General features: G+C 37.0%; 1 long non-coding RNA gene across 1 annotated transcript; it reads right to left on the bottom strand.

The window, feature by feature from the left end:
- Positions 1-193: 193 nt before the first annotated feature.
- On the bottom strand, positions 194-4,973 carry LOC111927008 (uncharacterized). The gene is made up of 2 exons (XR_002863329.2): positions 4,878-4,973; positions 194-395 (listed from the first exon to the last, which is right to left on the bottom strand). It is a non-coding gene; the product is annotated as an uncharacterized LOC111927008 (long non-coding RNA).
- Positions 4,974-22,629: the final 17,656 nt, after the last annotated feature.

Genomic DNA, 22,629 nt, shown 5'->3' on the forward strand with positions numbered 1-22,629 from the left:
AAACATTGTGGTGCAGAGCCACATACCTCCAGAGATTCACATTGGGACTAAACAACAGGAAAAGTGTGCAGTAAGATGGTGGAGGCCAAGCAGTAGGGTACAATTGCCCTAGAGCCCTGTCTCTGAGAGCTGGGTGATACATCCTGAGCCTAGCCACAGGCTGTGAGTAAAAGAAAATATTCATAAAGATAACTTTTTAAAGAGTTTTCTCCACAGTCCCTGTATTTCAGTCATTTCCTGCACCATTCATGCAATCCATTTGTACCATGGGCCGGTCTCAGGGATGCTCTCATTCCTTCACCGTCTGCTCCACAGGAAAATTTCCCAGCAGTTTAACTGGGCACTGCCTGTGTAGAGAGTTGCTTTGACAGAAGGCAATATACAAGCAGCACTACCTGGGAGAAATAAAGGCAAATAAACTACTCACAGCAGCAATGAAGGAACTTTTCACTAAAATCTGAAGAAAGCTTCAGTATCAAAGGATGGGTCTGTCTTTGCTGTAATGTCACACTCTATTTCACAAAGACAGCAAAGAAACAAAGCTGACAAGCTAAATATTTCTCTGGTATCTTCAGTAGCTCCAAGGCTGATGGCACATTTTGATTTCAGACTCCTAGAATGTATGTGGACTTGCTGTCAATTGATTTTGGAATGATAAAGGGAGAAGAATCATGAAGTTTATGTCCTTGCAATTAATTAAATATCAGACCTGCTAGGACAAAAATCAGAAGCGTTAGTGTAGGACACTCTAATATGTTAAGACTCAATCCCAAAAAGATTATTTTTGAAGTTTTTAACTTTCAAATATTCCCAGTGGTAGCTGGACATTGCTCCCACTGAAGTGAGTAGAAATAATGTATAATGCAGTTCTGAAAAACTGCAGCCCCAGAGCTGCTTTTATAATAAATTCAAGCAAATTTAAACTAATTTTAAAAAAATCGATCCCTTTTAATTTAATAGGATATGATGACCCATTTGGAAACAACCTGAAGAATCTCCAGTAGATAACTCTACAGGGCTTCCTTTAAAAGTTCATAAGCAAGACTGTCATAGCTTTTACTTAATTAAATCCTACCATACTCTTTTGCACCACCGTAAAGCACTAAAAGAATCTCTAGACTCTAGACTCCAGCTGAGAATAATTTAATTTCCTCAGATAAATGCCACCTTTTCCAGATTTCCTTAGAAATTTTAAGAAACACAGACACCACTAATGCTCAAAAAAGTCTATTGACACTGCTAGAAAGGGATTCACATAAATCTAGTGCTAGGAACAGTTGTAAGGATCTCCAAATCATACAGCTTTTCCTTCCTTATGTGACACTCTGCAGCACCAATATTAATGGGAAAGAAGGATTAAAATTTAATTTTTTTCTTCTTTGCTATGAAATCCGTTCTGGTAACACCCATTGAATTTACAAGTATTTGAATACTGCATAATGAAGAATCCGCACAGTTTCAACTCCACTTGTTGAATTAATGTTCTGTTTGTAGGACTGATGGGTACAACAAAGAAAGGATTAAAACTAATTATTAATAAATGGGGTGTCATTATTTGGTCTAGTGGAATCCATTGGCTGATTATTTTGAAAATGCCAAATGCAATTTTTTCATCTGAATGATTAAAGGATGATTTCACAGACTCAATATCAGAAGAAAAATAAAAATACTTAACTAGAAACATCTAGAAAACGGCAGTACTTTCATGTTGATTTGTATTATACTTTTGCCTGGTGGATTCAGCCAAGTTCAAGCTCACAATGTACGCTGTTCCAAAGCAAGAACACCAGCTCAAGCTTGGCTGGTCTTAGTCAAAAACATGGTTGAAGAGAGGTCTTGCAAACCAAGAATTTTGACTGAGTGTGTCAATCACAGCAGATTACAATTGTTGTGACAAATACATCACAGGATTTATGAGTTTGGATTCAAGAGTCTTCCCAGACTACTTGGTTTCCATTTTTGCTTTAATGAGCCTCTTTGGTGTTGAGACTTCCTCCCCCTGCCCGTTCCTTTGCTCTTCAGTCTCAGATTATGTTCTTGCTTTTTTTTTTTCTCATGTGTTTTCCTGCTTCTGCCTCCTACGCTGTTACAGCCTCTTACACCTGTCTTTCAAGGGTGAGTGGCTTTCACACGTCAGTGAAACAGTTTTCTCTTTGGGCGCCATTTTTAAGCATGAATCTTTAGCTTAGATATAACAATTTCCCAAAGCATAAATGCATTACTAGCAAGTTCCTCAACAGAAACCTGAAGATATGAATGCAGCAGCTGAGAGACAAAGGGTTTAAAACCAACTCCCAGTAAGTTCCAGTAAGTTGCACACATACACAAATAATAATAACAGTAATAACAACAAGAACAACAAAAGCAGCTTGGCTGAACATGCAATTTTCTCATTTAAGGTGTAGAACTCAGTCACTGAATGAATGATGCAGATGTAAAAAGGGAAATCTCAGAGGAAGGATCTTGATAGGACTTACAGCCATGCTTACAGGTTGTATATTCATGAAACATCAGGGGATTTAAATTTTTGTGAAAATATTTGTGAGGCTGAGATCTTATTATGAAATTTTGTGATTACCAAGATATATATATGTTAAAATTCAGAGTTTAGCAATTTGATATACTACTTCTGTTTGTAATAAACAATTATGATTGGTTTTGCAAAGCTACTTAAGTTTTAATGTGACTTTAAATCCTTGGGAAAACATCGAAATACCACATGCTATTCCTTGTTGAATTCAAGCTGGTTCTAAATCTCCAGTCTGCTGGAGGGACTATTCCAGGGAGAAATTGCAGGCCATCTCTCTTTTATGAAAAATTAAGCTCAAAATGTTCCACTTTCAGAGAATCACTGTAGAAAACACCCTTACTGATTAACCATTCACATTATTAGGTCCTACTATATGTAAGGTTTTAAGTCCAGACTGGTTTTCTGTGGGACTTGAATATATGCTGGAAGCTGATTCTATGGTTATGTCATTTCTTATATATGAAAGTTTTCTTGTATAAGAATTTAAAAGAGGACAAAAGAAATTCAGATGCAACTTTCTTAATGGTGGTTTTGGATTTTGTCAATAGTATAGATATGTCCTAGTTGGACTGGTGATTGATTAGCAGCCCAATGTTGCAAAAGTGGAATGTGAGGAAACCAGCTTCACTTCTTGAAGGCGTATGCCCATCTTTCTCTAGGTAATTTATATAACTTTTTTATGAAATGTGGTTACTAAAATCAGTGAAAATGTTAAATGCCTGTTTGGTATTTGCAGAAGCCAAACATGGGCTATCAGTAGAAGCTGACATGCAGCAATGCTGTCCATGTTGCTGCATGTTTAATGCCACCCATCTAGGTGTGTATGGACTTACCTGCATTAGCAGCAATTATCTTTGCACACTTGTTACCAGTGGGGAAGACCTCAGAAAACTGAAAGGGGAAAAAGATGGAGCCTATCCTCTTTCAATGCAAACTTAAAAGCTAGGGAAAAACACTAGAACAAGTACATAAAAGCTACTTTGAAGCATCTGCAATGTAATAAAGTGGGAAAAAAATAGTTACTGTGAATTTTTGAAGATGAATTGAGGTGTAAGAAGACACAGCCATTTTGGCAAAGTAGCTGTCCTGTTTGAAAGCTAAGAAGGCATATGTGACACCCCTGAACTTAGAAAGGCTTTTGACATAACCTGCATGACAGTCCTGGAAGTGAATTGATCAGATATTATCTAGATGGAACACGTGTGTTGACAGGTAGTTGAGCCACTCTGCTTATTAAACAGGAATCTATGTGCCTCTGTTAAAGTGCCAGGACATTTCTCTTGGGATTCCACAACTGATGTATTCTGTTTTGGCACAGTTCTTTTCTTAGTCTGAGTAATATTTTTACATGACATCAGACTGCTGTGGGGGAAGAAATATAATGTTCCTTTTGGAGAACTGAGTCTGTCTTTAAAACTGTCTTTATAAACTAAAGATATTTTTTTCAAACCAACAAGCTAAAAGACAGAATGCTTCATGTAGGAAATAGAAACATGTAGAAATACCCAACTGGGAAATGTGGCATGGCAGCACTACTTCACAAAAGATTGTGGCTGTGCTATTGAAATATCAAATGGGAATAATTAAGGAATATGAAACTGTCACAGAAGAAACTAGACCTTGTTCTTGCATATATTAATGGTCAGTGTCACATGGAAGATAGAAGAAGACATTATGTTACAGCTTAAGGTATTGTCTGATGTGTAGTTTTGAATATTATACTTCAGGCAAGAGGCAGCCAAATCAATGATACACTAGGAGAGAGACACAGGCATTATATAAGTTTTGATAATTTCAAGGGAAAACAGAAGGACCTGGATTAGTTGAGTTAAAATAGAAGAATCAAAGCAGGCCATCAATCATCAGACATAAAACCAAAGAGTTTAAGGGTTTTTTTTAGTTTTTTTTCATTTTGTATGTTAGAAAAAGTCTTAATTTACAGTAGAGACATCTTTTCTGCCTCCTCAAGAGGGCAAGGAAAAGGCTGTACCAAAACAGGAACTGTGGGATCACCTGAACTGTTTATTTTCTTGAGTTTACACCGCTGATCAGGAACAGCACATATTTACTTATTTTTTTGTGAGAGGGATGGACTAGCTAATGTTTCACAGTTCATTACAGTTATAGATCACAATTAAATATTTCAAACTTAAAAATTTTAACCCTGACTCATCTCTTTTCTCTGTCCCCTGCCAACTTTAGTCTTATTTCCTAGTGAAATGAGGTTTACGAGACCATGCTCCCTGTTTGATCAGCTACCTGTCTTTGACAACTTCCATTCTCAATGGCTTTTTGAACTCTGTTGACCACTTCAAAACAACTTGGAAAGTGGAGAAGAAATCAGTACCTGGACAGAAGACAGAGATCAGAGCCAGGCAGGACTCCGCTGCTGGCAGCTCCACAGGGCAATAACGTGCCTAACCAGTTTTTGTGTTTGCCACTCAACCAGTTACCATGGATGTGGTCCCTGGGCAGCTCTAGCATGGCCCTCTTGGCCTGGTGATGGCATCACAGAGGACAGGGAAAAGAACAAGAGGAGCTGGGCCACTGTAGGCTAAAGGATGAAACTGCAGCAGGTCATGTCCAAGCATCCAAGTTTTAGGTTTTCACACCATAATTCCCACCCAAAACCTACAAAATTTTCTGATATGGCCCAAGAGGCTGGTGTTGGGCTCCCTTCCTGCTGGAGAGGCAGATGCTCCAGGCAAGGAACAGTTCCACAGGCTGGCATGGAAGGGCTGAAACACTGCAGTTCAGAAAGGGGTAAAGATTTTCATTATCTGGCCCACTTCAGCAAATAGCTAGTTCAACTGACCAGAAATGCACTTGCGATTACGAAGTAGGATCTTTACAGAAAATTACTAATTATTTTTCTCAGAATTCAAACATATTAGCAGAGCTGGATTCCTGATTTTGTGACAATTATGAGAATATTGAATATCTGCTACAGGAGACCACACAGATAAACTGAACAATAGAATGGTACAGGAAAATGACTGTATGCATAGAAACAGGCCAATTATTATAGCAGAAAATTGTTTAGAGAAGGACTGTTTCAGCAGCTTAAACAATCACTTGGGAGCAACTAGCTTTGCTCTATGTGACATGTAATTCTTCTCAGTCCAAAATGACACAGACATTGATTCAAAAAGCAATTACAGCTAGAATCAACAGTTTGCTTGAATTTGAGGGCAGAAAATGATAGTATAAACCAAATCAGTGATTGTGATTCTAGTCCTGAGCACAAGGAAGAAGAAAGGAAAGTAAATCATTGTGTCAGAAAAAAACCAACCTAAATAGCATTTAACCATGTTCTTGAGACTGTTGGAATTACATAACCAGAAAAGCCTGAATTTGGGAAGCGTGCATACCCAGTGTCTTGAGGAAAAGCATAGAAAAAGCTGTAAAATATTAAAATATTTTCAGAAAGCTTGGAAAAGCTAGTCACCAGCTTGAAACTTGGCTGAATCAATTCTGAAATAGAGACTAGGAAGAGACACAAAGAGTGTCAGTAAAAAAGTATAAGAAAATAAAAAAAAAAGTATAAGAAAAATAAAAGAAAGGTAGAAGTGAATTTGTAAACAGACAGCAAGTGATAAAAAACTACCAAATAATTTAATATAGGTGGCATAGATAGCCTGAGGAGAGTAGGTGAACCCCAGAAAGCAGTTGAGAATAACAGATGCAGTTAGAGAGGATGACAGCATACAATAAAAGAAAATAAATTATTTTAAACAGAAATTTTTGCCTCACATTACATGGAGAAATTTTTTAGGAATGAGATCAAAGATTATTACAGTTTGAGGCATCAACTGAAAAGATGCCAAAATAAACCTAATCTAGAAAAGAACATGTCACTTCACCTTATTCTATTTGAATCTTCCGTATTATTGTATTTGAATCAAATTAATATATGTCATTTTGTATATGGGTCTTTTTAGAAACTAGTATAATACATAAAATTTTATCAATTAAAATCTTTATATTCCTTCCCCTATTTTGCAAAAAATTTCGTTTACTGTTTTATTTGCTCTAAGTACAGTGAAATATGTTGCCAGTGTTCCTCAGAAAACAAAATTTCTGGGAAACACTTTGAAGAAAAAATGATACTCTGTGGACTTTTATTGTTTACACCTTCAAGAGCTTGCATAAATAAATTGGAGAATCTTTTTAACAGTAATACAAAGTTCTCAATATACAATTCAAGTCTACCTCTTAACACCCCTTAATAATCTTGTATTTTGCCAAATATCAACTTCTAATATAAAAAAAACAAAACACCCACCACAATTAAACATGTCTACTACATTTGCTGATTTCCTATTAATACAGAATATCTGAAATTTATTTAAACACATAATATAATTCTGTAAATATAGAAAGTTAAATATGGGTGTTTAACATGACTATCAGCTCATAGAACCCCTCCACAGGCAAATTAAGTTAATGGAAGTACTCTAATTGATCTTAATTCACTTTGAAATATGTCTTACTAATAGGCGTTAAATATATATCCTTTTTTAAGCTTTCCATTCCCATGATGGGGCTAAAAGTTTGATTCTGCATTTCCTGATTGAGGGCTCTTATGCATTAACTGGAGCAGTAAATATGCTGGGGCTGGGATGTTCTGGATGATATTTAGCCACACAAAGTTATTATTGAAGACAGTATGAGTATAAAAGCATTAAAAACCAAAAAAAAACCCAAAAACAAACAGATTGAAGACTAGAAAGCAGATTGCCCAACGAAGTATCAATATATTTTAAAACATACAATACATAATAGCCTTGTTTTAAGAAATTAAGAAAGACATCAGGGTTCCAAATTATTTTTTTTTTGTGATAGTCTGTGTGCTTGAGACTAGACATCTTTATTACCTGTTATTTTTATGATTCTCAAAGGATTAAACCAATGTAATTATATTATCATAATTTTGACAGATTTCCTTTACCAGAGGCCCTCCATGAAAGATATCCAACATTAGAAAACATATATGAGTTGTATTACATAAAACAGATTCCTGTATTAAATCTCTAATAAAAAGTACTAAATCAGTGTATTAAGCTAGTGTTTCTAACTGGAAGGTAGAAATAGCACCAAAATTAGATTTTGCAGAAAGCTAGCTGTAACAGTAAGAAAATGTTTCACATGACAGCAGAACTACCAATTTCCTTTAAAGAAAAGGAAAAAAAGATCTTTATAGATATATCTTTACATCACTATTCATTAAAGTGTTCTCTTAGTTTTGTGTCCAAAAGTGCATTGTAACAGTGGAATGAAAATATTTCAGTTTTCTTACCAACCCAAATACTTGAAGAAGATTGTTTTATACTAAATTAAACATGCTTTGAAACTCAAAAACAGAAGTTTCAGTTTAAGACTTCTATTTATAGTATGAACAGAAATCTCGGCAAATTTATTCTTAAAATATGAAATGAAAAATCATAATGTTTCACTTTTAAAATCTAGGGACAAATAGTTCCATTCTAGTTCATCCAAACCTTTATTTATGTACATCTGTTTGGCTTAAAATACACTTTCAGGTGAGCAAACCATTGAAATAAAAAAAATCACCTAGAATTCCTGTTGTGGTAATGAACACTTACACAGACTAGATTTTAAGTTTTAAGCATTCATGAAGCTCTTCAAGGGCTTTGGGGTAATGATTAAGGGTTGGCATACTTGGATATTTTCTCAACTCAGTGACTTTTTTTTTGCTCAAAAGTCACTACTTATTTTAAAACAACTGAAGTATAATTTCACTGAATAAACTTCATGCAAATATTTGCATGCAATGTTTTCAAACAAATCGAGTGTAATAGCTATAATTAAATTCAATGCAGAGTAAATTGGAGATAAAAATCAATAAGTGGCTCTGAAATCTCATCACTTATTGATTCATGAGTCATTTATCTCCTTCTGCAATCCACATCAAAAGCAATTATCAGTTAATGAAATCACACAGATGCAAATCAGAAATACGAAAAATTATTAACTATGTCCCAAATCTCCACAAATTAACTTAGTAAGAAAAAAATGTGATCTTGTTGTGACTAGCTCTGATTAGGAATTGTTTCATTCGATATTTTGTGTTCTTTCCTGTAAACAAATAAACAAAATTTTAAAAAAACCCCAACAAACCAAACCAAGCCAAAAAACTTGTTGAACCAAAGCTTCCTCCCTCTACCCAATCAGTGATTTTCTGGCCAACGTAGCAGAACTGCACAAGTCACAAAATGCATCCAGGCAGAGCTGCTGGATGGAGCTGCTCTGTGACCTCTGGGTTTCTCCCTGTGAGAGTGCATGTAAAGGTGGAGCAGTGGCAGGTCAGCAGGCTGCAACCTGGACCTCCCTTTGCTGTCTTTGTGTGGAATAGGAGCATTTCCTGGGGGCTTGAACCTGGTTAGAAACCCCAGTGTGGGTGGTGGGAGATGCAGGTGACTGTCCTTGGCACTCCTGGTGGCTGCAGGACCCAAACCAATTTGTGTCAGGGTTTGCTCATGCTGGAGAAATGCAGCTGCTTGCTGCTCTTTGAAGTTTGCTCATTGAGTGTGAGCCACAGGGCTAAGTCTCTTGCCATGAGAGAGAATTGAAAGAGACTGAATGCTAGGTGATAAAATGTCATCTGAAATTCGCTATAAAATGATGTTCAGGACAAAAATCAGAGGGAATGCATAAATGCAGCATGTCTGAAAAGGAAAAAAAAAAAAGGAAACAATTTTTTTTCCTGGGAGGAATGTAATGACTTTTCCATTTCAATACATGTGATGTGGCCCTGAGACCATTAGTGGAAAGTAAAGGTATTTGTGGTCCCAGCCAGAATTCCTGACATGCAATGAGAGGTGGATGCTTTTTGCTTCTCTCATGGGGTGAGTTACAGACTCCTCACACAGTACCTCGCTTCCATGGCTGAGCTCTTGAGGCTAGGTCTGACCTGGGAGATAGATGGGAGTGGCCACCCACTGCTTGTTGCCCTTCTTGGTCAGGATAGCAGCTCTGTGGGCTCAGCACCATTCTCAGCAAGCATCCAAAGCCATTCGTTGCTGTGATTTAACCCCAGGCAGTCACCAAGTACCACACACTCACTCACTCACCCATTCCCTCACTAGTGGAACTGGGGAGTGAATGGGAAGAGTAAAAGAAAACTTGTATATTGGTGTAAAGACAGTTTAACAGGCAAAGAAAAAGCCTGCACACAAACAAAAAACAAAACAAAGCAAAACAAAACAAAATAAAACGAAACAATAAAACAAAACAAGGGATTCTTTCACTGCTTCCCATGGGCAGGCAGTGTTCAGTCGTCCCCAGGGGAGCAGGACCCCATTAAACGTAACAGTGACTTGGAAAGACAAAAGCCATCACTCCAAACACCCCCCTCTTCCTCCTTCTTCCTCCCAGTTTATATCCTGAGCATGATGTCATTCAGTCTGGAATATCCCTTTGGTCTGTTTGTAGCCACTGAGAATAAAATTAACTCTACCCTGAACCAAAACCAGCACAGATATGTACTTACATAGGTGTATATATAATGTATAGTGTTTAAGTACTATATAATGTACAAACTATTCCAGTAAGGGTCAATGTTACTCAGCTAGTGGTGTTTAAAACAGTGTTTAAAACTTGTGTCTTTTACAGATAGAATCACATTAAGGCAAGCAACCAACTGCATGTTTGAAAATAATTATTTTAGTCATAGTATTTACACTTATTTTCAAGGCTTTGGGGCATATAATATTGAGTTGTTACTGCAAGTACAAAAAAAAAACCTAGCAAACCTTCAACATGATGAAACTTTTAAATGTTTTTCAGCTTGGAAATAAAACATTGTTTTGTGTGTCACTGCATGCCTTCTGAACCAGAAAGAGGAAACTTAACCCTGACATTTAAAACTTAGCCTTTGGATATGCCAAGTGTATGCATGACAAGAATAGCAAAAAATAAAAACCTCGCAGAAATCTGGATCTTCATTCTACGTCAGTATGCTGTCCAAGCATATACATATCATGGGTCCTTTTTTCTTTCATACAATCCCACATGGCTACTTTTTTTTGAAAATACAAATCCAAACACACCATGTAACTAACCAGTTTTAACTACTGCCTGTTATATGATAGCATGAATTATTATTAGTTGTAGTACAGATTAAGAAACATTAGTCTAAATTTCAATCCATTTGAAAAATCACAGCTTCAAAACTAAAATTTGAATTACAATGACATAAGCCACATGAAGACAGTAGCATAGATTTAACTTGTATGAAGAGCTAGTTTTGCACTTTACTGGCAGGAGTGTATGGCAAATACATTGTGGTGAAGAAAATGAGGAAAAGAGAAGTGGAAAGAAAAAAGTGGAAGACAAATTGATGGGCTTATGTTAGCAATGACCCTGGAGTATAAAAGAGCTGGACTAGTTTAAAGACACAAGACTACCTCTGGAAACACCTCCACACAGGTAAGGCTTCAGAAAACCAGACACATCTTGCATTGTTACCCATTGTGTACATCCAGCCTGATAAGCATTCCTCAGGCATTGCCTTCCCAGCTGTTTGCAGCACAGGGCAGCAGCAGCACACAGAAAAGGGAGCCTTTAGGGCACTCAGTATGGAAATGCTAATGAAAATGCATCCACACTTTAAGCATTTGCAAATGCTGTTAGAGACTGGAGCACAGTATTCCAAGGCCATCCACACTAGGAAGGTCCCAGCTGCTGCCTATGTAAATGTCTGTTTTTGTAGCATTTTATGACCCTGTGCCCTGAATCAGGGATTGTGTTTACAGGAGACATAGGAGAGGGTGCCATATATACCAAAGGATGGTACATCCTCATGAAGGAAAAATACAGCTCTCATTTACAGAGATTTTGTCTCTGTGTGACCCTTTTGTAGATTAAGTGCTTGTATATACCAGCTTTTAAACAACTGCAAAATCCAGTTGATGAACAGAGGGTCTATTTTGTGCCTGAGAGCAAAGAGAAGGTGTGAGTGTATATCCACAGGACAACTTCATGGCATTTTCAGTGACAGCTTGCTACAGTTAAATGAAGGAAAATGGCAAATTATGTAGATGAGCTTCAGTATCAGCTCCAGGATAAACCTGGTTAATCTATCCTGGCTATGGGATCCTTAGACCTAAGTCAAGGCAATAATGCAAATAGTACTTGAGAGGATTCAACACATCACCCAGGGTGCAGATAAGCAACGAGTGAAATTGTTACATTTGTGTTAATCTGGAGTAGCTCCAGTGGAACTGACAGAAAATCAGCCAAATATTTAATGCCTTATGCATCTAAATTAGGCCAGGTAGTATGTGTGATTGCATTTCTGCATGTGACATTTTCAGAAGGAGATTACTATTATCAGCTCTGCTTCAAGACAAAGAGGTTATGTGTCCAGAACAAAAAAAAAAATATATGGGGAATCGATGAGGGTTTTCTTCAACTATTTTTTTTTCTTTTTTTCTTTTTTTTTCCTCTTTCTTTAAATCTGAAAAAATATTCCTTATTCAGACTTAAAAAGAAGAGGCTTCTCTTATGTTTTGTATATTCTGCTGCTGTTGACAAACACTTTACTGTCAACCATGACAAAAGTACTACCACGTCTTTGAGACGTGTACTCTGATCTAGTTTGAAAAAAGTCCTAAAACATTTACTCATTTTGCCAGGCATGGAATGCTATTGTCACTAACAGGCCTCAGGGGACTGCAAAACATGTCATTATTACAGTATGGAAACTGTCTGACCTGACTATGTGCTGAAGTGACAGATTCAAGCGTTTTTAAAACCCCTAAACCCCTCATCGTTACAGAACAGGGACACTCCCTCTTCCTCCTATTCCCCTTCTCCAGTAACCTTTTTAAAAATTTTAAAGTTGGAATTTGATAAATAAGGATATAAAAGGAAGTAAATCAAGTTCTTTTTTCCCTTCTATTATACTTAAATAGAATTTTAACTGTTTGAATATGAAACTGCTTCACACCTTCACATGAGAAATACTTGCTTAGTTTTCGAGCTCACCACAATAATGTCTAATTAAGTTCTTCTTGACTTAACAACATTAATAAAAAATATATTACACACCTATAGTTGTCCATCATACAGATTTGGTCAGGCACATTGCTGATCTGCCTCTGTTACTACTCTATCTTTTTGATATACACTGACTGGTAAGGATTTCACAATATTTGGTTTCCAAGGCAAAATATATCTCTGGCTGAGGAAGCAGCTGCCCTCCTCCTAGGTTCCTTTTTCCATTTCCACACACTCTGAGCCAACAGCTTTTTGAGAAAGAGAGGTGTTAGATTTAACTGACAATCCATCAGGGACAGCAGTACATTTCTTGTGCAAGTCAGCAGTTTTTGCTCAGAGTTTCTGACACATTTTGCATCCTTCTCTGTATGCATCAGTATCTAATGCAAGTTCACTTTTCCCATCCACATGCTGCAAACTGTGACATGTGTAAATCCTTTTGTCTCTTGATGCCCTTATTGCACATTTTTTATTGCAAAAGAAACCTTTCTGAGCATACATTTGATTGCAGAATACCAGAAATCATTTGAAGGAATGTTGCACACTTTATTAATTCTAAGAAATATTTACACTACATTATGTTCGAATGTTTCAAAGCATTATTCTAGAATAACACTCTGAAATGATCACTTTAGAATGAAGAGTTAAGTGATGCATGAAGTAGGATCCCTACTACCTCATGCTGGTAAAACCTAATCCAGGCTACGCATGCAGCTTTCTCTCTAAACACCCATCACTGCTGACTGAAGAAGCATCCTAGAAAATCATGTTAGATAAGGCTAATTCTTGGATTGCAAGGTTAAAGGAAGATGGATTGCACTAAAAGGAACTTGCATGCATAACATTAGTCACAAAACAGGTACCCATGGGAATAATCCTATGTCACTGTTAATTACACAAACAAGGTTTTCAGCAGAGTCCATTGGGCTGAATACTCAACAAGCCTGTGTGTGTGAATGGGACTCTGATGATTTGCCTGGCATGTGTTGCAGTTAAATCTGATTCATTGAAAGGCTTAGACCTGTGACTGAGCTTAGGTTTTCAGGGCAAGGCACTGGAATCTCTGAGGTGTGGCTTAGGTACTGTATTGAACTGGGGCCATATGCAGACTTGCACATTATTAAACAGTTTGTTTCTACTCGATGTCGTATCTTAAAATTGGAAATCAACAAGATAATTGATTAAAAAGTTTTGCAGTTTGAAATAGTAGGTATGCCATAACTCCTAAAACAAAAAACAGGGACTATCTCCAGATAAGGAGTTGAGATTTAATACTCTTCCTGAAAAAAATCACAAAAAAGCCCAAACACAAAAACTCAAATAAACCCTAGTGTAGTGAAATGGATGAAATTGTGTTAACTGTGGATGAGGCAGTCAAGAGACCACAGGTATGACATGAAAATCAACCCCAGCAGAAATCTGGAGATGGACCAGGGTGAATGGCCTATAGACACCAGCAATTTAAAGGACTTTACTGGCACTTTAAAAGCATTTAAGAGGAAGAATTGAAGAGGTAGATGATGAATCACCGACTGTTTCAAATTCATTGCCTGGCAAGTTAGTGTGTGCTGTGTGTGCCGAGGCATTTCTCACACTTACAATTTATGACACTGTATTGAGAAAAAAGATGGAGTTAAGCATGGGAGAGTGCTTCAAATATTCCCCTCCCCTCCCCTCCCCTCCCTTCCCCTCCCCTCCCCTCCCTTCCCCTCCCCTCCCTTCCCCTCCCCTCCCCTCCCTTCCCCTCCCCTTCCCTCCCTTCCCCTCCCCTCCCTCTTGTAAGGGAAAGGTAATAGGAGGGGTTGTAATTTCATCTGTTACAGACCTTTACAATTAAACTTGAAGTAAATCTGATTTTAATCCTACACTAGTAAGATATAACCCTAACCAAAACTTTGAATCAGAACAACCTCTGATTCAACAAGTGGTGTGAGGGGTGGGAAATTGTCACATTTGGCCTCTTTTTTAATGAGATCAACTGTGGACCTGATTTTTCTGAGCCTGAGAGAATTACAGCCTGTCAGTGGATGATCTGTTCCCAAAGGAAAGTCCTTTGAGAGCAGCTCTTGCTCCAAGACTATTTTTGTAAACAATTTCATTTTCTCAAAAGAGTTCTGTGCAGCTGTGGTTAGTGTGTTTTTCTCTTGTCCCACCAATGGGACAGAGAGGTGGTGTCCCCTTTACCAATCATGTTAAACCTGTAGCTATAAAAGCTGAAAAGTTCAGAGAATAAAGGCTTTGTCTTAGATACTCATTCTGGTGTGTGCTGCACAGAATCCACACTTCTACATCGTGTCCAACAGCGACAATCAACCAAATTCCTCAAGCTCATGGAAAGTACAGAATTTGGATGAAGTTTTTGGGGTTTTTATCCAGTCTCTTCTATAATTACTAGAACCACAAAGCTAGTAGAAGTACCCCCATCCATGAAGTAAAATACCTGCTCTTAACTTTTAGAGGCCTCCCTACTCATTTTTTCTCTTGTATGATATGCTACCACTAGAAAAAGTTATTATAAATAAGACAATGTAAAAATAACAATTTGCAGCACTGATTTCCTCGCCTCTATAATCAACTTTACTCAGAATAATCCTCCAGTTAGAGTGTGGCAAAACAGAATATATGAAAATTGAATCAAAAAAGTAACTGAAATATAATTTGATTAATCTTGAGGTAGACTGTATTTTTTTCCTCTATTCTTTTTTCCTGTATTCTTTTCCTCTATTTCTAAAGAAAACTCCTTAGTAACAGAAGCTCTTTTAAAGAGGGATTCTAAGACTGCCATATGAGAATGAATTTAATGTTAAAAAATAATTAGAACAACTTAATTACCTGTAGCATATCAGCTGTCAGAACTGTTGTTCGTATGCCTAACCCTTAATTAGCAACGAGTTATGATTGATTAATGAACCCAAAGAGGTTTACATGCAGGCTGTGTAAAGTGTATTAAAAAAAAATAAAGTACTTTCACAGACTAGTTAACCTCTCAGAGATGCAGCTTTAATTTTGATGTCTTCAGAGGTCAGAGGACAGATCAGCTGATTTTCCAGCAAAGATTTTTATTTAGACAACTAACAAGAAGGAAAGGGTAGGGAAAAGTTTACTAGAATCTAGTAAAGTATCCTGCATATATTTATTCTCATTAGATTGAAAATTAATTTATTGCCGAACCACATTGTCATAATTAACCTCGAATAACATTTCAAATTAATTTAAGCTTGGGGTATAAGTATTTTTTTTCCTGTTCTTTTCTTTGGAGTTGAATTTCTGAAACATGCCTTTTTTTTCATAGGTTCAGAAGAATAAATTACATGGTTCTTAATTTGAACATTAAGCCACTGACATGAGCAAACTGTGTTGTACAGCCATTTTCCCCAGTCTGGAAGTTTTCATTCTTCAAGGCCAGAAAAGGTTTCAGGAGGACAGTGCCTGAGGTGGTCAGTCTATCTCAAAATGAAGGTGGCAGCAGCAAAAGAGGAGTTTTGAAGCAGGCAGCAGAAATGAACAGACACACTGTTATGGATTCATTGGAACAGAAAATGCTGACATTTTTCAACAAGATGCCAATGGCCTGGTGGAGTCAATGAAACTAAGTCTGCTAGACTCAGTCTGAGGATTTACAGACAATTTTGAATGTTTATTTTTTTGCATGTAAATCCAGGAACCCTATTTTTTGGCTGTTCCAAAGAATGAATAAACAAAGCAGAGACCTGTAAGCAGAAGAGTTATACATGTAAGGTAGAAGAGATGGCAGGATACTTAGAATGTAACATAATTTTTCCTAGGGTCATAGCCTTAGCTGCTGCCTGAGGATATCTTTTATTGCTTTACATTATTTCTAGCTCTTGGTGGCAAACAGATCATCAAACCAATTTTAAAATCATCGTGTAAATAAAAGGAAGACAAGGCCTAACATTATACAAGTTAGTTTGCTTGAGGTAATAAGTTTTGCAATATCATACAGATATTATAACATAAAACATATTGTAACTGCAGTACAAGAAAATATCAGACCAATGAAAACATGACTCTGAATTACTGTGAATATTCATGACTTCATGCTTCTTATAAGTCTATCTGTTTAAAAAACTTGGCATAAAAAAAATTACCTTGAAAATAATGTTAAAACAATGAGAAGGAAGAGTCAAATCCATGTAACTATGTACTGGTCCACTTTTATTCATCCATCAGCCTTTTCACTATCCCATCACATAGGATGACAAAGAATTCATTATCTCCATATGATATCACAATTTTTTTTTTGGTTCTCTGAAACTGGGTGATTTTTACCTTTCACCAGTGATTTGCCCCAAAGTTAGTTGGTTACTATTGCTTCCATGAGCAGCTTCCATGGGAGCCTTAAATATGAGGTACTGTGATTAGTATTTTTTTCTTCATATGGGAATATTTTTAAATGCTTTGGTGGTGGGAAAATACTCATTTCCTGATGTAAATATATTTTAATATATAAATCCAAGACAAAACAGAAAATTGCAAAAGCTGTCTCTGTGCGTCATTACTTTTTGTCACACATCTCTGTGTGTCAGACTATTGAGATCTTCCTTATTTGTATTGGTGCCTTGTCAAAGCTATTTTCTTGACCATTTTTTGACCCGTGAGCAATTATTCATGGCAAAATATTTTCTCACCATATTTTTGCCAGTTATTTTGGACTCTTTTAGGTTTTGAGAATGCCATCCACTAGAGCCTGAGATTGACTATTTTCATATTTTCAAGTGATTTAGGCAAATTTGCAAAACTGGTTTTGGCTAATAATTTAGGATATTTTGGACAACACAGTTCATAAATATACAAAGCCGCTGAAATATACCCAGTCTCTGAAGGGAAATGTTGAAGTACAAGGGATTTTTTTTTTTACTTTATTTTTTTACTTTTATTGTCTTCGTAAAAGAAATTTCTGCTGCTTTAATAAATTCATCATAGCATAAAATAAACAAAGCAAGTTTGTTTCTTTAATGAGAAAATCAGGCTGCATAAGAGGATATTAAATTGATTTATAGCTGTTAAAATGCAGATAACAAACCATGGACACACATCATCAATCAGTCAATAAATCTTAAGTTAAACATTTTTTCAAGGCCTGATTTTTTTTCTTTTTTTTAATAAATTAAGTAAGATCTCAAATAAAGAAATACAGCCATTGTCTCTCACCTTGCATTTGGCTACAAAGTGGTCACATTTAAACAAAACACAGCAAGGATGGTCACTAACTTTTTGTAGTATAAGAGAGACAAATCTTTGGCTGATTTCTTGCAGAAAAGCTTAATAAACTCCAGTTTCCGTCTCTCAGAACTGAGCTTTATTCATTTTTAAGATGAAGAGACTTCTTAGCCATGTATTTAAATTAACAATTTTTTTAGGAAAACAAAAGCTATGAACACAAATATGATGCATAATGCATACAGCATCAACAGGCTAAAACTGTGGACGTATATGGAAAATAAATATGGCCAGATTTTGACCCTGCTTCATCTCATGCAGTCCCATTAAACTTAAAAATTCTCTATGGGCATAAGTGATGGAAGGGTCTAAATTGTAACTAGAATCTTTGCCAGATCTCCTCCGCTGGTGGGGAGTGATATAGAGAATGTCTTGATGTTAGTTTCCTGTTCTTGGAGAAAACTCTATGAAATATTCTATAGAATGACACCTGTCTGGTAAAACACATCCTACAGATCATTTTTAATCTCTTAATAATTTTTAATACATTTACCATCTCAATATTTTTTTAAATTTAAAAACCTTGCATGTATTTAAGCACCTCACGTCACTCTGTCCCCAGCCCTGCAGATCGGAGGAGTGTCCTGGGACCACGGGCAGTTCCATATCGGTGCTCAGGCATAGCCACTGTTTGCAGATCACTTTAAAATTACGTTTTCAAAACACGTTGTTTCTCTTTGTTAGAGCTGTTTCCACTGAGAGAACTACATCTCAATAAAGCACAGAAAAGTGTAGATATCCTGTGGGATTTGGAAGTGTTTCTCAAGCCTAAGGCCGGGAGAGTCAATTATTTCAGTATGGGAGGAGACATGGATATTTATGGCACCACCCACCACTCACATGTATGAGCCACAGCAATACTCCAGCAGGCCTTTTCCAAATCCTCTACAAGCAGAGTGCAAGACAAAGCAGGGCTGGCCCACAGATGAGGCATTAGACTGAATTGTTGACAACTGAATTGTTGTCACAAAATATTTGCACATGATTGTTGTCAGGGGCTCTAGGTTGAAAATTTTTTGTCATTAGCATCTGTAATTAACTTTAACAGTGCAGAAATTATGGTGTATAATTGCACAAGCAGAAAGTTATATCTCCTACCTTGCCATTCAGCAATTATGGTCATGTACATCTGGGCGCAGCAGGTTTGCCTAATGCTTCCTTCATACCTTTATTGGTGAAGTCTGGGCAGCTGCACCGGTTCTGGTTTCTGGTTCACAATTCTGGGTGACATCTGATCCAGCTGGAGTCAGTCCTCCCTGTCAGCTTGAAAAATGACAAGAGAGAGTGGAGACTCCCTACTGTCATTCAAGGAAATGCATGGCATCTGCTCTTGTTCATACTTCCATTTCTGTTTGGTATTTGTATATCCATATCCACCAGATTCTGCAAAATATTGATGTTTTGTCTTCTAGAACAATTTGGTAGTGATACCCCATTCCATGTCTGACCTCTTAATCTGCATGTTTAGCAGACATGGTTATGCATTTGGCACACATGGTGGGATGTACCATCGCTGCCTCACATAGGGGCAGAGGGGTGTTGAGTGGGTAGTGCAGTTGTTATAGTTTATCAGTTATAGTTTATCAGTTATAGCTTATCAGTTACACTTTATCAGTTAAACCTTAACTGATCCTTTCAGATGGCTGAAGTTCACTACTCAGCCCTCTCTCTCCAGGTTGAATTAAAGAAAAACTGAAAATATAGTGTGCTTTATCATATATAAAAATACCTGATATTTGTCCTGCTACAAAACTCATTGATTTTCAAGCTCTACTCTCTCAGAATCTCAGAGGGTTAAATCTCCCTGACATATTTTAAGTAGAGCAGCTGGCAATTTAAACCTTTGTTTACCCAGAAATTTGTATATCTTTGCTTTACTTTTTTGCGATTCTAATATATACGCGTTTATTCTCATATTCTTTCATTCAGTTTTTATTTATTTTTATCTTTGACATATCAACAAGAAGAAAAGCAGTTTCTCTGAAATTTGCTGCCATTCCAGACTTCTTTTTGGACAATTTTTCTATCTTGGTAAGCCTCTTAATTTCTTGGTTCTTTGCATGTAAATAGGGCTTAGCACCTTTCCTCCTTCACACTGTACCTTGTTTATTTAAAATCTCAGAATCAATGGGTACATTTTATTAGGGATTTGTACAGTCTGTGGCACAAGAGGATATGGCATAGGCTGTGACCTCTAGGTAGTTTTATGGTACAGGACTAAGTAATATATAAAATTTATACTATTTGTTATAAACTATTCTAGATTTTCATTACTGTAAAGCTCAGGAGGGCAATAGAAAAACTGGAGAGTGCTGCAAAGCAATATGCCAGAGGAAAGAAAGATGTTATGGCAAAGCTGCTACACCCTTGAGAGAGGAGCCTCTGAGCATGTGAGTTTTTCTGTTTTGAGAGGGGATACATATTTCAGATGTGCTGTCATTGTTATGATTCCCATTTGAAACCAAGGAATGCTGGAATGACTCATTAAAAAAAAAAATGTATGCACATACATATTTAGCATCTTGAGCAAAATTTAAAGAAGATTCATTTTATGGCATTAATCCCATGGACCTTTACATCTCTGTAAGGCTCTTGTGGAGAGACCATCCGGTGATTGAATCAGGCTGCAGATATTGAAACTTTCTTCAGGGAAGTCCAGTCACCACCATGAATGGACTTCAACCCCTTTTAAAAATTTATTTTGATTACTTTCTTTTTCTTTTTCTTTTTTTTTTTTTTTTCAGAGGGGAAGAGCAATTTATTCAAGTGTGTGACAAATTGCATGCTGTACTGAAAAGCATCCCACTGAGATATTTCTTATCACAATGGAAAAAGCAAAGAAGAGAGACCTTCTCATGTTATACGTGGAGACTGAAAGGCTATGTAATTGAAAGTAAGATGAAGAATGAAAAGAAAGGCAAATAATGCATATTTTGAATACATCCATAAAGCTCATCTGGAAATGGGGGGGAAAACAAGATCAAGGGATAAGATGGAGTTGAGCCTTAAGAGTTCAGATATGCCTAGATCATGAAGAACCTGAGCACCAAAAAGGAAGCAGGAGTGAAAAGGAAGAAAATATCCAGCAACTGTTTACTTCTCTAGCTGTCTTAGGAACTGGTATGTCAATATGAAGAGAAATGTGGCAGAGGCACAGAGAGCCCTTCTCCTCTACCCTTTCCCAGAAACTGCGGGATGGATTCTGCAGCTGCAGGGGCAGCAGTCAGCAGAGCAGCATGGGCTCACTCTTCTCCAGCAAAAAACAAAATCATATAAAACAATGCAAAGGGGGTAATAAAACAGCTATTTACAGCTATTTAACAAACTGCTCCCCAAATGATATTTCTCTCATACAGATGTAAATAGAAGGCTGACTTATTTTATGCTGCACTGAAGAAGGAAATTCAAACAATCCCATATAATAGCTAACTCTGTTGAAACACTCTGTACCATAAATTCTGTCCATTTCTATTGCAGTTACTTGGTGTGCTGATGCTGACCACAACATTTTCCAGGGTTCTGTTTGTATTAAGGATATCCCCTGGATTTCACTGAATTATGTGGCTTACACAGCTTTGAGAGCACCATTACTTGAATGTTTGGAGGCATCAGGTAATTTTTGAAGTCTGTCATAGGGATAAAATAGACCACTAAATAATCACAGGAATATTCTGCTTGATTTTGAGAAGTTATTTCTCCCTTCTCAGTTACAATCTGCTTCTATTCCTCTAGTTTCTTAACCATATAAATGACTTATCTCAGGCTGAGTCTCATAAAATTGCTTTAATATTCACAGTAAAATCTCTGATGGCATATCACCTCCCTTTTCAGCAGTTTCATGGGTACCAGTGCTGGGGAAACTTTGCCCATCAGTACCAGGACATGGTCCTGAAAGACTGAATCTGAAGAGCTCTGAGTGTCCTCAGCTCCTGGGGCACCCATGGGCTTCACAGGAGATTTTGTTGTGTTTATCGCTTTGGATTCAAGGTCTTACTCTGCAGACGGAATTCCCTCTGAAGCCAGTGTATGCTATTCACTGGCACTGAAAGCCCATCTCTTCACTTACCTGATGGTAAAGTGTAAGGTACCACCCTGAGTTAAATGGGCTTAGATAGAGAGTAGGAAGAAATGTGGGTAGAAATGAGATTCCTGGGACCCTTCGCAAGATGCAATAATAATTCTTCTTAAAAACAGACTTACAGTATTTGCGTACTTATGCAAGGTAAGGTACAATAACGATGGAAAAGTTCTGCTACTATGGATAAACTACTGTAAAGTACTGTAACTTCTTCAATATATCTGATAAAGGTTCTGGTTGTTTGCTTCCAGCACTGCATGTAGTTAGATTAAGGTATGTCTCTCATTTGGAAATGTGAAATTGTTCATGATAACCTCTGCAGAGACTTCAAGAACGCAACTACTGAAACTTACAGGATTCTATGGAGCTCCCAGGGAAATTTACTGCCTTCAGAGAAGTTTTGCTGAGGTGTTTATCTGATAAAAGATATCTTTTACAGTACACTCCCACCCCCACGAGAACGTCTTTGTCACTATAACAATAGAATATAAAAGTTTCTGTACATTCTGTAATCAGTGTAATTTGTTTATGTGACAAAACCCAATGCTGATTTATAGCTGTTGAGTATCTGACATTTTTCTTTTGTACAAATATTGTAGAGTTTCAATTAACTGTAATAACTCTACCATTGCTTCCCCTCTTTCCTTCAGTTGGCTTTCCTCTTCCTTCTCCCCTGTGGAAAGCAAATACACCTATCAAGAAACAAAAATGGTAGTTTTTAGACATGGGGAAGAGAGTTCTGTGTCACAGAGCTCTG

The sequence above is a fragment of the Cyanistes caeruleus genome, chromosome 2 (genome assembly GCF_971803275.1).
Source record: "Cyanistes caeruleus chromosome 2, bCyaCae1.hap1.1, whole genome shotgun sequence".
Classification (NCBI taxonomy): domain Eukaryota; kingdom Metazoa; phylum Chordata; class Aves; order Passeriformes; family Paridae; genus Cyanistes; species Cyanistes caeruleus.